This window comes from Gymnoscopelus microlampas (assembly GCF_963454915.1).
Source record: "Gymnoscopelus microlampas genome assembly, chromosome: 14".
Classification (NCBI taxonomy): domain Eukaryota; kingdom Metazoa; phylum Chordata; class Actinopteri; order Myctophiformes; family Myctophidae; genus Gymnoscopelus; species Gymnoscopelus microlampas.
The window spans coordinates 32,391,168-32,397,872 of record NC_139951.1 but is presented as its reverse complement, the minus strand read 5'-3'; positions in this window follow the sequence as shown (position 1 = coordinate 32,397,872).

Below are 6,705 nucleotides of genomic sequence, written 5' to 3'. Positions count from 1 at the left end.
TGGACTCTCAAAGCAAGGGAAGGCTATAAAAAGCCTGTACTGTCTGGAGTTTTATATTCCCAAACACCACTAAAACATTCAGTAGCTGTTATTACTGCAGGAATGACAATGCTATCCATTATCCCTCTTGTCTATGCAGCGAGTCGGCCACTTTGACCCAGTCACAAGGAGTCCTCTGACCCAAGACCAGCTGATTCCCAACCTGGCCATGAAGGAGGTGATCGATGACTTTATCCAGGAGAATGGCTGGGTGGAGGACTACTGAAGCCCCCACCCCCATCACCCACTCTCATCCACCAGTTATAGCCGCCTACATTGACAAGGCCTGGGTAAACAAGAGAGAATGGATCGGCCCTCCTCTGGACATGAACTTTACACGGTGGCGGTGCACAGGCGAGGAAACTAAACAAAACACATACGCATATGGACTACCGAATGGGAGCCATGTATCTTGATCTGTCTCTCTCTTTACCAATCATACCCACACATATTGCTGTAAATCTTCCTCTAACTTTTGCGAGGGCCTGTTGTTCCAGTCCTTCCGCCCCCCCCCCCCCCCCCAAGAACCTTATAACAGGCGGTCACATTTCTCAGGTCTCTCTATTTCCTTCCGTCTCTACTTTGTTCTCTCATTTTCCATTCACTCTCCTTTTTTCTTTTCTCTAGTGCCACAATCCTCTGAAAACATCAGCACCTAAATGAAAACAAAGTCCCCTCTTTCTCGAGTATAAACATAAATAACGCCTTTCGTCTGGCTTTTACTCCAGTATTCCTTAATTACTCTGGTTAGTAGTTACCTTAGTTAATCATGGTTTTCCCCACCGTTCAGTGTTGGTGGCTCCTTTTTAATGCTGAAATAAGTGAAATGCCAAAAAAAGAAATGGAGAAAAGAGAAAGTAGGGTGGTACATGTACATATGCAAGGTTTCAGAGAAATGTCAATTAAGGCTTTTGAGTGGATGGTCACAGACTCTTTATTCCATATCCGATATGTTAAATGTATGCATTATATACTCTCTAGGTTTAGATTCAACCTTAGTTTTATCTCTTATGAGTACAGTCTAATATTGTTCATGAAAATGAAGAGTTCAAGTATTTACAGATAAAGAATATGAGATGGGTGGGGGGAGGGGTCTGTTTTTCAGAAAAAAACATTCAAATGTCATACATTTTTGATACGTATGTTTAACTGTTTTCCGATGTGATGTCATTGAAAGCTGCTTAGAAGAATGTTTCCGTGCTGTCTCTGCTGTGTCTGGGGGAAACGGTGTGCTTAGACACTGGACCAAGTCTACATGTTCCATATCAAATGTTATGCTGTGTTGTACAAAAATATACTGTAGCTGTTGTTCCTTGAGCACTATGTACTTTTGAAAAACAAACTAAATTTGCAAAGCTGCTTAAAACAAAACATCTTAGAGATTCACCAAATGTTAACATTGAAACTGCAACTTTTTAGTTTATATAAAGCTGTGATGTTCAGTTCTTCTGATGATTGCTGGCAGTAATGTGTATGAAGTAGCTTTCAGTTCCCCTTCATCCATAATACTCAACTGTAGGGGTGTTCGATATTGAAAAAAAATACTATCACGATATTTTTCAAGAAATATCACGATAGACGATATATATCACCATATTTTGTTTATGTTCGTTTTTAGGATTATTATTATTTTATGATTATTAATAACATATATGATGATTAATTATATCATATGATTATAACATTTTTATAAGATATGATCATGGGGCACGTATAATCATTATATTATATTATATAATATAATGAATCATCATATCTTATTAATTCATGTGTTCACAGACAGACAGGCTACATACAGATAGATAGATGGATACAATATTCGGTTTTATGCTGCTGATAGATAGATATAGATATAATATTAGTTGTTATGGTGCTGATAGATACTGTAGATAGATAGATAGGTAGATAGATGTAGATATAATATTAGTTTTTTATGCTGCTGATAGATAGATAGATAGATGTAGATATAATATTAGTTTTTATGCTGCTGATAGAGATAGATGTAGATATAATATTAGTTTTTATGCTGCTGATAATATAGATATAATATTAGTTTTTATGCTGCTGATAGATAGATAGATGTAGATATAATATGAGTTTTTTATGCTGCTGATAGATAGATAGATAGATGTAGATATAATATTAGTTTTTTATGTTGCTGATAGATAGATAGATAGATAGATAGATGTAGATATAATATTAGTTTTTATGGTGCAGATAGATAGATAGATAGATAGATATAGATATAATATTAGTTTTTATGCTGCTGATAGATATATATAATATTGGTTTGTATGCTGCTGATAGATAGATAGATGTAGATATAATATTAGTTAGTAGTGTATCAGACTGCTTCAGACAGAACATCTGACAGTCAGTGGTGGAATGTAACTAAGTACATGTACTTAAGTACACATTTGAGGAATTTTCACTGGATTAGCGAGGCACATTAAAACGACTCATATTCCTCTCCAGAATGGGGAGAAGGAGTTTGTCTGCCCGGAATGCTCCAAGCAGTTCACGCGGAGTGACAGCCTGGCGAGGCACATTAAAACGACTCATATTCCTCTCCAGAATGGGGAGAAGGAGTTTGTCTGCCCGGAATGCTCCAAGCAGTTCAAGCAGTTTGTGTCCGGGTAGCTCAGTCGGTAGAGCTCTCGCCTTCAGACCAAAAGGTCATGGGTTCGAATCCCGGGCATCGCCAACTCAGCGCATGAGTAGCACGGCTTGGGTGCGGCAAGTCGTGCGGTGAGTACTGGTAGCTGAGGATAGGTGTGGCGCTCCACCTCAGCAATCCATCTCCCAGGGGTCTAGCGCATTGTAACAGGGACAGACTCCTGCGTGTTACTCGGCTGATACCGACAATAAGCCACCTCCCGACCTACTTACTTATAGTTCACGCGGAATTACACCCTGGCGCAGCACATTAAAACGACTCATATTCCTCTCCAGAATGGGGAGAAGGAGTTTGTCTGCCCGGAATGCTCCAATGCTGCTGATAGATATATATATATATATATATATATATAATATTAGTTTGTATGCTGCTGATAGATAGATAGATGTAGATATAATATTAGTTAGTAGTGTAACAGACTGCTTCAGACAGAACATCTGACAGTCAGTGGTGGAATGTAACTAAGTACATGTACTTAAGTACACATTTGAGGAATTTTCACTGGATTAGCGAGGCACATTAAAACGACTCATATTCCTCTCCAGAATGGGGAGAAGGAGTTTGTCTGCCCGGAATGCTCCAAGCAGTTCACGCGGAATTACACCCTGGCGCAGCACATTAAAACGACTCATATTCCTCTACAGAATGGGGAGAAGGAGTTTGTCTGCCCGGAATGCTCCAACTACTGCAGCACTCATTGTTACTAGTCTTACACATCATTGGTTCTCAACCTTTTCAGGCTGTGACCTCCCCAAAATAATCATGTTTGAACTGGGGACCCCACCCTGAAAAGCACTTGGAATTGTAGGCATTACATTTAGTTTGGCTCACAACTTCGAGGCGTTGTGAGCTTGTAGATCAGCAATTTTCACAATGTTTGCCTCTTTCTCCCCCATCATTCATTCTTCATTTGTGGGTTCGTTTTTTTGCTGTAACTACATTGAGACAGACACTCAGACACTTTTTTCCAATTCCAGAAGTCACAGTTTTGGACATGCAAGGTTTCCACCCAACAGCAACAATATGCTTTTTGAGATGTGGACATGTACAGTCCTCTCTCCACTATACCAGAACTACATTGGTGCCAGTTTGAACACAGGCCATTACACTGCAGACTGCCTGAACACTGCCACACGACAGTGGAACAAGTATAGTGACGAAGAGGTGTCTGCTGTCGACGAGGAGTCCTCCATCCTAGTCTTCAGACTGTTATATTCTGTTCTACAGCAACCAGCCTGAGCTGGTCAAAAGGTTGGTCCACAAACTAACCACTTGAACCCCATATGGTTGACTGACCGGAGTCCCTCTGGGCTCTATACTAGTGTATTTTCAGTTTTCTCTTTATGAGGAAAGCTCTCAGACCCTTAATTATAAATATGCGTCTGACCTGAGCCCAAATCCAACGTGGTTGTTAATGTTTATTTATTTCTGAGGCACTTTGTTACACTGACATGAGTTGGGCATTAGGTTAAGCTTATGTTAAGCTTATAGTACAAAAACAAAATTCTTCAACTGTTGCAGCACCATTCTACTGTAGTCTTGTCTATCACATCTTGTCCGAAGGCCTACAGTGGCTTAACTTTATTTTATTCTAAGTATTATTTTTTTCTTTTTATTTGCCGTTCAAGTCTTTCTTGTGTTTAGAAAAAAATAGTGTGTATGTGTGTGTGTGTGTATATATATATACATACATACATACATACATACATACACACACACACATATAAAAAGGTGTATCACTATGGAATGCCCATTTCCATCTAGAAGCTAGGCACATCCTCCCTACCTACCTACAAAAGCCCAATACGTAAATGGAATACCCGAGTGGGTAATTGATGATAGGCATCCATAATATTGTCTCGTATGGATTTTATAATTCTCTTAATTTCTATTTTTTTCCACTACTATATAGTAGCATGTTTTGCTTTGTCCTATTTTCTTTATCAAACGTTTTTATATTGTCTTTTGTTTTTGTCTCTCATAAGCCCCCTAGGGTTTCTTATCTCACCGGCACAACAACTAAATGTCAACTTTGCTATGGAAAGAACTAACATGTCATCCATATATGTATCTATAAACTGTGCAAATCAAATAAATGTTAAATGGATGTAACCCTTTCACCCAAATAGTTTCACTTGCTTCATTTAACACTATACATGGGGTTGCTACAGTATCTGCTGGTCAAATTAAGGTATTGTGGGGTTGCCATCTGCTGGTCAAATTGAGGTATTGCAGTCAAATTAGGCATCAGGGATCCTTTGAGATGTGAAGCATATTCTGCATTACTTTAGCTGCAGTGGTTGCCGTCATTGCAGCAGTGGTTGCTAGGTCGGCAAGTCTTTTGAGACACAGTCACACATCTTTACATATCTTGTGGATTCTTATTATGTTTTATGAAAATAATAATGCGTGTTTATGTCCTGCTTTATGTTCTGTGATATGGACAATGATCATTGAATTCCATAGAGAATGACAGAATTTACCAGAATTTGACAGATGTCAAATTTGTTTCTAATTATAGTGTCCAAAACATAATGAATGTTTGTTTTTGACAGTGGTCAGACAATTCAAATTATTTAAGTCGAGTTGAAGTTCTGTTACTGAACCCAACAGGTCAGACAGTTTATTTCTGTTGAGCACGGCGAGCCTTTGTGATGCGTTACTTCCATTAATAAATGTTATATTTGAAGACAGTGAGTGGGTTTTTTTCTTCTACAAGAATCAGATGATTATTAATGGGTTCGCCGTCATTGAGTCCCTTTTTCTTATACAAATGCAGCTTTGGTCAATAGGAAGAAAATCTTTTTCCTTTTAAATTACCCTATTCATATAATTTATAGAGATTTCACGATTTAAAAGAATACAGAACATTGACATTTTACACAGGCTACTAGTTTAAAGAAATGATTACCTGTTGTACTGTATATCACTACTGTAGCGGTATGGACAACTGTGACTGGCGGTTGTTTTCGTTCTGCAGTGCAGGCCACATTGGGGTAATTGTGTGTATACCTTTTGCTTACGTACTCGGTTGTGCTTTGGGCAGGATACTGTGATGACACTGGCCCTCATTTATCAACGCAGCGTATAAACCGCCGTATATTTTCCATATATTCGGCCGTACACCAACGTCAAAGTCACATTTATCAACGCATCCTACACAGCTGATCCGAGCTTACACTTGGTCCCAGCGTTGATAAATGTCACGGCTGAAACGAGCGTCATTTAAATAACACGCCCTTTAAAAATTCTCAAAACGCCCCGATTTTACGACATGAAGACGAACCAGAATACGACCAAAGACATGAAAAGCCAATAAGAAATAGTTTAACCCCGATCGCCTCGCCACACACGCCCCTCTCTCTCTCTCTCTCTCTCTCTCTCTCTCTCTCTCTCTCTCTCTCTCTCTCTCTCTCTCTCTCTCTCTCTCTCTCTCTCTCTCTCTCTCTCTCTCTCTCTCTCTCTCTCTCTCTCTCTCTCTCTCTCTCTCTCTCTCTCTCTCTCTCTCTCTCTCTCTCTCTCACACCCGCCCAGCTGTGTTTCTCATGTAACCCGTACCGTAGCGGTAAGGCTGAACGATTAATCGTTTTCAAACCGAAATCGCGATTTGAAACCACGCGATTAGCTAATCGCAAAGGCCGCGATTTTTTTCATTTTTTATTTTATCATAATACATACTTTTAATATTAATATTAATCCCAGAGCACCCGCGGGACTTGTCTCCTTCTATCCAGAGTGGCTGCCTATCTCTCTCTACAGGGAGCGAGAGGGCGCCCCCCCCCCCCCACCCCCCTGCGAGTATTTAAAGTGTGCCGCGCGTAGCGGTAAAACATTATTTTCGGTGCGACACAAGTAGTGTAGTAGTAGTGTTGCTCCTATCTATGTTTGTTTCTGTAAGTGTAACTTATATTTTTCCCATCATTGTTAAACTATTTCTGTTGGATGCTGTGATCCAATGTAAACAATACTATGCGAAGCACTTCCTGGTC